Raw genomic sequence first — 11,642 nt, 5'->3', positions numbered from 1 at the left:
TGAGCATTACAAATACTATTTGAAGTTGCAGACAATAAACTGTAAACACGTACGAGAAAATATAACAATATTCTTACGGATTGATATATTTTTGCAAAAAACACTAAATCAAAATATATATAATATAGTTTTGTTAGATTATAAATTTATTTATTGCTTAAACAATTTACAATTCTTTACCAGTTTTTTATTAATAATTCGAGGAAAATCTTTTAAAATGTCAAATCTACTCGCAAAATGTGTGGAAAAATTGTCAAGCGACTTTTTTAGCAGATATATCAGAGTGACCGTTAAAAAAAGTGTAAACATGAAGATCAAAACACGAAACTGTAAAAATAGTTTAACTAATATAGTTGCATTGAGAAGTATGATTTATTTTGTTTCGAAAAAAAAAAAGGAAAATTAAGTTGTCACGCACAACTTACATGCAAAAGCAATGTCGAATAAGAAAATAAAACACCGGTTTTTTCTTGATTTAGAGTAAAGTCTCCGACAAATTTTGAATGATATTATCAAATTTGTAGAAACTTACCAACACTTTTATCAACAGGTTTTTCTAATGAGCATTACAAATACTATTTGAAGTTGCAGACAATAAACTGTAAACACGTACGAGAAAATATAACAATATTCTTACGGATTGATATATTTTTGCAAAAAACACTAAATCAAAATATATATAATATAGTTTTGTTAGATTATAAATTTATTTATTGCTTAAACAATTTACAATTCTTTACCAGTTTTTTATTAATAATTCGAGGAAAATCTTTTAAAATGTCAAATCTACTCGCAAAATGTGTGGAAAAATTGTCAAGCGACTTTTTTAGCAGATATATCAGAGTGACCGTTAAAAAAAGTGTAAACATGAAGATCAAAACACGAAACTGCAAAAATAGTTTAACTAATATAGTTGCATTGAGAAATATGATTTATTTTGTTTCGAAAAAACAAAAGAAAATAAAGTGGTCTCGCAAAACTTACATGCAAAAGCAATGTCGAATAAGAAAAAAAAAAAAACGGTTTTTTCTTGATTTCGATTCAGGTCTCCGAAAAATTTTGAATGATGTTATCAAATTTGTAGAAACTTACCAATGTTTTTATCAACAGGTTTTTTTAATGAGCATTAAAAATACTATTTGAAGTTGCAGAGAATAAACTGTAAACACGTACGAGAAAATATATCAATATTCCTACGGATTGATCTATTTTTGCAAAAAACACTTAATCAAAAAATATATAATATAGTTTTTTAGATAATAAATTTATTGATGGCTTAAAGAATGTACAATTCTTTACAAGTTTTTTATTAATAATTCCCGGAAAATCTTTTAAATCGTCAAATCTACTCTGAAAATGTGTTTAAAAATTGTCCAGCGACTTACTTAGCAGATATATCAGAGTGACCTTCAGGAAAAGTGTAAACATGGAGATCAAAACACGAAACTGCAAAAATAGTTTACCTAATATAATTGCATTGAGAAGAATGATTTTATTTTTGGAAAAAACAAAGGAAAATTAAGTTGTCATGCACAACTTAAATGCAAAAGCAATGTCGAATAAGAAAAAGGACTTTGTTTTTCTTGATTTCGAGTAAAGTCTCCGACAAATTTTGAATGATATTATCAAATTTGTAGAAACGTACCAACACTTTTATCAACAGGTTTTTCTAATGAGTATTAAAACATTATTTGAAATTGTAGACAATAAACTGTAAACACGTACGAGAAAATATAACAATATTCTTACTTAATCAAAAAATATATAATATAGTTTTGTTAGATTATAAATTTATTTATTGCTTAAACAATGTACAATTCTTCATCAGTTTTTTTTATAAATAATTGCAGGAAAATCATTTAAAATGTCAAATCTACTCGCAAAATGTGTTAAAAAATTGTCAAGCGACTTTTTTAACAGATACATCCGAGTGACCGTTAGAAAAAGTGTAAACATGAAGATCAAAATACGAAACTGCAAAAATAGTTTACCTAATATAATCGCACTGTGAAGTATGATTTATTTTTTTTCGAAAAAACAAAGGAAAGTTAAGTGGTCACGCATAACTTACATGAAAAATCAATGTCGAATAAAAAAAAATTCTGTTTTTCTTGATTTCGAGTAAGGTGTCCGAAAAATTTTGAATGTTATTATCAAATTTGTAGAAACTTACCAACACTTTTATCAACAGGTTTTTCTAATGAGCATTAAAGATACTATTTGAAGTTGCAGACAATAAACTGTAAACACGTACGAGAAAATATAGCAATATTCTTTCGGATTGATCTATTTTTGCAAAAAAAAACACTTAATCAAAAAATATATACTTAGTAATATAGTTTTGTTAGATTATAAATTATTTATTGCTTAAACAATGTACAATTCTTAACCAGTTTTTTATTGATAATTCCAGGAAAATCTTTTAAATCATCAAATCTACTCGCAAAATGTGTGGAAAATGGTCAATCGACTTTTTTAACAGATACATCAGAGTGACCGTTAGAAAAAGTGTAAACATAAAGATCAAAACACGAAACTGCAAAAATAGGTTTCCTAATATAGTTGCATTGAGAAGTATGATTTATTTTGTTTCGAAAAAAAAAGGAAAATTAAGTTGTCACGCACAACTTACATGCAAAAGCAATGTCGAATAAGAAAAAAAAAGAACGGTTTTTTCTTGATTTCGAGTAAAGTCTCCGCGACAAATTTTGAATGATATTATCAAATTTGTAGAAACTTACCAACACTTTTATCAACATGTTTTTCTAATGAGCATTAAAGATACTATTTGAAGTTGCAGACAATAAACTGTAAACATGTACGAGAAAATATAGCAATATTCTTTCGGATTGATCTATTTTTGCAAAAAAACACTTAATCAAAAAATATATAATATAGTTTTGTTAGATTATAAATTTATTTATTGCTTAAACAATTTACAATTCTTCACCAGTTTTTTATTAATAATTCGAGGAAAATCTTTTAAAATGTCAAATCTACTCGCAAATGTGTGGAAAAATTGTCAAGCGACTTTTTTAGCAGATATATCAGAGTGACCGTTAAAAAAAGTGTAAACATGAAGATCAAAACACGAAACTGTAAAATTGTTTAACTTATATAGTTGCATTGAGAAATATGATTTATTTTGTTTCGAAAAAACAAAAGAAAATTAAGTGGTCTCGCAAAACACATGCAAAAGCAATGTCGAATAAGAAAAAAAAATTCTGTTTTTCTTGATTTCGATTAAGGTCTCCGAAAAATTTTGAATGATGTTATCAAATTTGTAGAAACTTACCAACGTTTTTATCAATAGGTTTTTTTTAATGAGCATTAAAAATACTATTTGAAGTTGCAGAGAATAAACTGTAAACACGTACGAGAAAATATAACAATATTCCTACGGATTGATCTATTTTTGCAAAAAACACTTAATCAAAAAATATATAATATAGTTTTGTTAGATAATAAATTTATTGATGAACAATTAAACATGAAGATCAAAACACGAAATTACAAAAATAGTTTACCTAATATAGTTGCATTGAGAAGTATGATTTATTATGTTTCGAAAAAAACAAAGGAAAGTTAAGTGGTCACGCATAACTTACATGAAAAATCAATGTCGAATAAAAAAAAAATTCTGTTTTTCTTGATTTCGAGTAAGGTCTCCGAAAAATTTTGAATGATATTATCAAATTTGTAGAAACTTACCAACACTTTTATCAACAGGTTTTTCTAATGAGCATTTAGAGCCAATCCGCCAGAAAACCATGCAATATTCAGAAAATCGTCCAAATCGACAATCACTTGACAAATTTTTATACATCATCTTAATCCTTGACATAAGATAAAAGAATTTGACCACTTAATTCAATCCAATTTTTTTATGCCTTTTATGAATGACCCAGAAGCATATTAAATGGGATAGTTGAGTTTTTTAGAGTAATGTCAGCTGAAACTCATCCATTTTACTATGTTATGATCAATACAAATGAAAATTTAAACGATTTGGCACATTGCCAGGAGCAGGGACACAAAGGCGGGGTTTATCATACATGAATTTACGTGGTTTTCATTCGCTTCTATCTTGCAAGACCCATTCCGGATTTGTTTGCAACTTATATTGGTTTTAAATATGGCGTATGTTTTATATCAAAACAAAATATTAAGCTTGGCAAATGACTATTATATGTTAATTTATGCCTTGGAAGAATGGTGATTTTAGTCCCAAATTGACACATTTTGATTTTGATTTTAATTAAATTCTAAACACAATTGGTACTAAAATGGCTCATAAAATCATTCGAACAAGTAAAATCAATTTGTCTGAAAAATGAAATAAGACGTATTTGTACTGCAAGTCCAAAAATCAATAAATTGTCTGAAACCAGGGAGTCCATCTTTTATGCTCTTCCATCGCTTATCTCCCTTGGGTAAGATCTCAAACATGTCAGCTCCCAGTGATGGTTTGGCAGACAAATGTTTACAGTGAAGTTTGTGACTTTAATAATCTACGATGAGCATGTGGGCTATCCCAGCCTTATACATCTACATTCTACAAACTATTTAAGATATCTGATTGCACTAAAGACCAAAATAGCATTTCCAAAAAAAATAATTACTGCCAAGAAATTTGACAATCATGACAATAATTTAGTGCATAAACATGATAAATATTGATTGGAAAAATAAGTCCATGAACAGCAAAAAGTGTTTTTAGATTTCAACGAGCAAAACAAAAGTATTCTAAATCATTCTTTGTAAAAAAAAAAGTGAACGAGTGGAACCTGTCTGTGACCTTGCTCGCACCAGAATTGAGATTGAGAGTGTCAAAACTGCTCTGGCGCACCATCAATAAATCAACGACACTCTCTCTACCGTGGTTTTGAAACCAGCATTGGTAACTAAACATATTCATACAGATACAGACTACCATTCATCTACATTTAGGAAGTCTGAATAATACTGAAAACTATGGTGTAGAATTTCCAACAGGACTCCTTATTTTATATAAGACAAGGAGTGGTTTATTTTCCCATGGTTGTTACATCATCTTGTCTTTGAATATGCTCGAAGTACAGGGACTTTTATGGAATTCATTGACATGATAGTCAAGCAAGATGTCAACATCTCGTCCAACCCTCTTCCAGCAAAGCCAAAGCTGACCAAGGATCTTCACCCTTTCAAAACAGGCTATATACAGGACGAGTTATTCCAGTAGGAACAGGTACAAATCTTACAATCAATTTTCATTTGTTCCATATAGTCAATCTGAAATTAGGGGACCAACAATTGATACATTAGCTAGATTAAAAAAAAAGGGGGGGGGGGGGGGGGGTGTTGAAGGGGCATGTGAATATTCTTTTACACCTGACCTGTTTCTAAGACATCTTATTTATTATCTATGGCAAAGTGCAAGCAAATAATATATATCTGTATATACATTGTTCTGTCTTGGGACCATTTGATTAAAAGAGCAAGGGGGAGGGTTAGAATGGTCAAAATATTTATGTCCTTGTCAACTTAGGACAGAATTTTAATTTTCAAGCTATTAACCAGGGTACAATATATATTTATTTTCTGCTTTAAAAAATCAATTTATAGACCAGAATCATGATAATAATCAAAATCTATTTCAACATATTCAACGTTTAGCAGGTCAGGTTTTTATTCTCTTCCCCTAAGTTATATTTTCAGTTCTTACTGGAAGTTTTTCAGCTCTTTGTCTACTAAAAAAACTTTTATCTCGTGGAAAAGCCTCATACAAATACATGTTTTACATACAACATACTGTACATGTAACACTAGACAACTTTATCCAGAGAATAATATTTTTTTAATGAACTAATAGGCCATGGAGACTAAAAAAATCAAAAGCATTGCAAACTTTTGTAAAGTTCAATTTTAGGACCCTACATGTACATGTATGTAGATTACTTATAGAGCCCTTTTTAAAAGAAAAAACATACATTTAAACTACATGCACAGTGATGCTACACTACCCTACATTTCCTGTCTGATATATTATATTTCATGTAAAACAAAATTGAAGAATTATTTTATAGTTTAACACTTTTTATTTGTAGGGCTATATATATGCAAGCAATGCTCAATTAAGATGAATTTTTGTAAAAGTGACAATAGCCAGGTCAAACTAAATACATGTATAGAAGAAGATATTGGTAAGTTATTATTAACTTATATATTAATTTAACTGTTTGTATAACATGGTAATCATACAAAGTATATGTAATCACTTATATAATAACATAATTATACAATTACATGTTATACATTTGTACATCAGTTTAATTAAACAGGTCTTTGTTAACTTGGTTTTCCCATTGAAAAATCACTTTGCTAATTTTAATTTGTAGTACTATATTGGGCGGCTCCTATAGTTTCCATTCAATAACTAACAATGACCATGATGACTAATGAACTGTTCATACATTCCATTTCAATTATTTTATTTATTAATACGTATTACTTTTACTGTTAAGTCTGTTTTTTGTGATATCCATTTTACGTGACTCTGTATTTATGTATCCTGTCATACTTTGAACGACAAAATTATTTTATGTCTACCTGTGCGAATTTCAAACGCGCGATTTTACGCCAGTACTTAAAACCTTCCATCCTTTATGGGTGGATTTTACATAGATATATAAAATCGTATAATATAAGCAAAATGAGGATGTTAAATTTGATTTATGCCTTTTTGTGCTTCTTCGTTACATTTGTTTGTTTTTATAGTGATTAAGATGATAACACAATGTTGACTGCTGTACCCCTATTTTTGACAATTTTACCTATTGTGTCTGTTTGTTTTGTTCACGCATCGTTGTCAATATAATGGAATTTGATGCGACTGTCATACAAGTGAGAGGTTTATTATCTAGCTATAAAACCAGGTTCAATCCACCATTTTCTACATAAGAAAATGCCTGTACCAAGTCAGGAATATGACAGTTGTTATCCATTCGTTTGATGTGTTTGAACTTTTGATTTTGCCATTTGATTGGGGACTTTCCTTTTTGAATTTTCCTTGGAGTTCAGTATTTTTGTGATTTTACTTTTTCAAATATAAAAGGGGGAGATTTTTATTGGTACTTTTGAAGATATTTCACCTGTTCGATTAATTGATTGGTTGTTGGTAATGCTAATGTCCAGTGGCAAATAGTTCATGCATGTTTAGGACAAGAACAAATTAAAATAAATACATTATTTGGGTTCTTAATATGCTAAATCTAACAATGTATTTAAATAATTTAAGATGTTGCAATTGGGCCCCATTTTATATTGGTTCACATTGATTTCAAAATGGTCCAACATTTTTTTTCTTATTTCTACACAACTTGAATTCTTGAGGTTCTTTTGATATACAAAATGTTTTATATTTAGATTTTTAATTTTGGTCCGGTTTTCAAATTTGTCCACATTTTAAAGTCCAAAGGGTCCAAATTTTAACTTAGTTTAATTTTAACAAAACTTGAACTCTAATTACAATGAATTAGGGTTCTTTGAATGATAAATAGAAATAATCAAATATCCTGAATATAAATATGTACTTAGATTTATGATTTTGGTCCCAGTTTTCAAGTTGGTTCAAATGGGTCCATAATTTAACTGTGTTTGATTTCAACAATAATTTTAAAGATGCTGATTCAGCCTGAATCTAACCTGTATTTAGTTTTTGGGCCCTATTATGAAATTGGTTTACATTGAGGTCCAAAGGGTCCAAAATTAAACTAAATTTTAAATCTTAATTTGATCTTGGGGTTCTCTGATATGCTGAATCTATTAAACTTTATCTTTATACCATATTTATTCTGTGTTAGAAACCTATTCTTTGTCAAATATTTAATCCCATTACAAATTTAGAGCTGTTATAGCTTGAATGTTCTGTCCAAACTTGCATTTTTTCTTCATCTTCCACAAAATTTGTCCTTTTCTGAGATAACTGGTGTTATCTTTTTAAATGAAACTTTAGTGAAAAGAAAAGCACAATATGTGGATGATTGTCTGATGTCAAACATTTTCAAGATGGCCACCAAGGATGGCACAAATTTCAACACTGGTTAATTTAATGAAAATTGTTAATTAGGGATAGTCGTGGTAGTTTGACTTGCTAAACAAAGTAAGGTTGTTTTTTTTTCCAAAATGGCAAACATTTTCAAGATGGCCTTATATGAAAATTGACATTAAGGAATTATAGCACTTTTGACATGCCAACAAAACAATGAAATTTTTTTTTAAAGATGGACACAGCAAATAAAGGGTAAAATTTTCAATTTTGTTGAGTTTGATTTTAAAGAATATTGATATTTAGCTGTACTTTGACACAGAGAACAGATATAAAGATGGCCACCATTTCAAAGATTGTCACTAAAAGCGGTCAAATTATATCCATTGTTTGTTTTCAATGTAAAATTATATTGAGAGGTAATTTGACATGCCAAACCAAATGGAGGCAATTTTTATTGTTGTAAAGATGTTAAGGGCTATTTGGACATGCTTAAAAGGAGTGGATAATAACTATTCTGCAAAAATGATTTGGCTTTAGTTAGGAGAATTTTGTAACTGCATCCACTTACAGTAAAAGTTGTCAATTTTATTTCCTGTCAGTGGTATATATGAAATTAAAAAAAAATGTGGTATGATTGCCAATGAGAACAAATGACATAGAAGTAAAGCTATAGGTCTTCATATGCCATATGGCCTTCAACAATGAGCAAGACCTATACTGCATATATATTCAGCCATAAAAGTCCCCAAAATAAGAAAATGAAAAAATATGACAACTAACGGCCTGATTTATGTATGTATGTTTTGTGGTTTTCAGATCTAGACTTGCAGCTAACCTTTCTGTCAGTGTCAACAACAACTGAACTTTCACAGCTATCAACATCAGATTGGGAGACTGATAATGCTTCTAACAGAAACAATTTCAACCAACCAAACAAGCAACAGAAACTTTCCAACTTTAAAACATCAGTTAAATCTTCCATGGGATTATGTCTCAAAAAATAACAGTTCATCATTTATGGAGATTTTAATGTTATGGTTTTTCTTTTACAAGAAAGTTAATGTACACTTGTTTTATAATAAAACCTATAGCTGTTCAAGTATAAAAAAACACATTCAACTTTATTGAAATTTGAAGATTCATATGACTTATTTTAATTCTGTTATCTCCGAGGATGTGATGTAGAGCATTATAGGTACAGTAATCTTAACAGATATCCAATTTCATTCAAAATTCTTTATAAATTTTGCACTGGTATTTATAGACTAAGTAATTTGTTTTTCGTCTAGTTATGGGATTTTTTTTTAGAAGCATTTATGATTTTCATGTATGTATTGACCACATTGCAGCAACATAGATATAGGTACCTGGCAAATCTTGCCTTGTTAGCATACTAGTCTCAAAGGGTCATAAAAAAATTTCCATCACTAAGTGTCTGTTCAAATCATCTGTTTACAGTTTTCACTTTTAAACCATCATCTTAATAACTTTAGACGAAGTGTCATACATATATATATGTATACAAAATTTAAAAACTTTTCAATATATATATATTGATAAAAACTATCAACATGACAAGATCTAAATACCCAAAATTTTTCTGAAAAATTGGACATAACATCTATGAGCTATTGTCCCTGAAATGTGTAAATTTACAAATTTTCACAGTTTTCTGCTACTATCCGACAACTATATCAATATATTATAAGAATAAATTGCAAAAGTGGTCAGTAGAAACTTTTTTTTTACAGTCTGAACTTATTCTGAATTGTTTAACTTCTAATTTAAATTGATTGCGTTTGAAATATGTGTTTTTATCGTTTTAGGTGCACAATTTGTCAATACGATCTATTTTGGCTCCTGGGAGCCTCTAGATTTATAATGAATAATTTGTGTTTATGTATGATTATTTTCTTAATGTATTAAATGAAACATTAATTATTCTTTTCCATTTGTTGTTATACTTATTTATAAGTCCAGATCCTATCATATGTCAGTAGTTACAAATTAGACGGCAAAATTGAGAAAATTTGAATATGCAGGTTACCCCATTTTGTTGTGGCATATACCAGACACCAACATTATTTGCCGAGCTTGATATTTTTTTTGATTGGGTATATATAGTTATACTTTGCAAGTAGATATGTTGTTTTACAATAATAAACGGGTCTTGGAGTATTTAGGCTCTGAAAGATGACCAAAATCAGCCATTTTGGACATGTAGCTAAATAAGACATATTGAAACAGTTAGATTATACATACACTTAATAGACAGCATTGTTAATTCTATGCATTCTTACACTTAAAGTGATGTATTACTAGGAACAACTATCAAAAAATTATAAATGTTACCATATTTTTTTATTTAAACCAGCGAAATATGCCAAAAAAGGCTTATTTTTGCTGTTTTCGAGCAATTTCATCTGTTAAAACATGACGCTCAAAAAATATCCAGATCGGTTTAATATTTTCCCAAAAAAAATTTGTGTGGTTATTTACATTACTAAGGTGCACCAATATGCCAAATATGAACTCATTTGGAAAAATTGACATTCGGACGGTTTTGCATAGTTTTCTGGCAGATTGGCTCTTAAAGATACTATTTGAAGTTGCAGACAATAAACTGTAAACACGTACGAGAAAATATAGCAGTATTCTTTCGGATTGTTCTATTTTTGCAAAAAAACACTTAATCAAAAAATATATACTTAGTAATATAGTTTTGTTAGATTATAAATTTATTTATTGCTTAAACAATGTACAACTCTTAACCAGTTTTTTATTGATAATTCCAGGAAAATCTTTTAAATCATCAAATTTACTCGCAAAATGTGTGGAAAATGGTCAATCGACTTTTTTAACAGATACATCAGAGTGACCGTTAGAAAAAGTGTAAACATAAAGATCAAAACACGAAACTGCAAAAATAGGTTTCCTAATATAGTTGCATTGAGAAGTATGATTTATTTTGTTTCGAAAAAAAAAAGGAAAATTAAGTTGTCACGCACAACTTACATGCAAAAGCAATGTCGAATAAGAAAAAAAAAAAACGGTTTTTTCTTGATTTCGAGTAAAGTCTCCGCGACAAATTTTGAATGACATTATCAAATTTGTAGAAACTTACCAACACTTTTATCAACATGTTTTTCTAATGAGCATTAAAGATACTATTTGAAGTTGTAGACAATAAACTGTAAACACGTACGAGAAAATATAGCAATATTCTTTCGGATTGATCTATTTTTGCAAAAAAACACTTAATCAAAAAATATATAATATAGTTTTGTTAGATTATAAATTTATTTATTGCTTAAACAATTTACAATTCTTCACCAGTTTTTTATTAATAATTCGAGGAAAATCTTTTAAAATGTCAAATCTACTCGCAAATGTGTGGAAAAATTGACAAGCGACTTTTTTAGCAGATATATCAGAGTGACCGTTAAAAAAAGTGTAAACATGAAGATCAAAACACGAAACTGCAAAAATAGTTTAACTTATATAGTTGCATTGAGAAATATGATTTATTTTGTTTCGAAAAAACAAAAGGAAATTAAGTGGTCTCGCAAAACTTACATGCAAAAGCAATGTCGAATAAGAAAAAAAAATTCTG

The 11,642-nt window shown here is 28.8% G+C and overlaps 1 long non-coding RNA gene across 1 annotated transcript; it reads left to right on the top strand.

The window, feature by feature from the left end:
• Nucleotides 1-3,911: 3,911 nt before the first annotated feature.
• Nucleotides 3,912-9,975, top strand: LOC127725629 (uncharacterized). The gene is made up of 3 exons (XR_007993064.1): nucleotides 3,912-5,227; nucleotides 6,087-6,182; nucleotides 8,846-9,975. It is a non-coding gene; the product is annotated as an uncharacterized LOC127725629 (long non-coding RNA).
• Nucleotides 9,976-11,642: the final 1,667 nt, after the last annotated feature.

This window comes from Mytilus californianus, unplaced genomic scaffold, assembly GCF_021869535.1.
Source record: "Mytilus californianus isolate M0D057914Y unplaced genomic scaffold, xbMytCali1.0.p SCAF_1, whole genome shotgun sequence".
NCBI lineage: Eukaryota > Metazoa > Mollusca > Bivalvia > Mytilida > Mytilidae > Mytilus > Mytilus californianus.
This window is presented reverse-complemented; position numbering and strand designations above follow the sequence as displayed.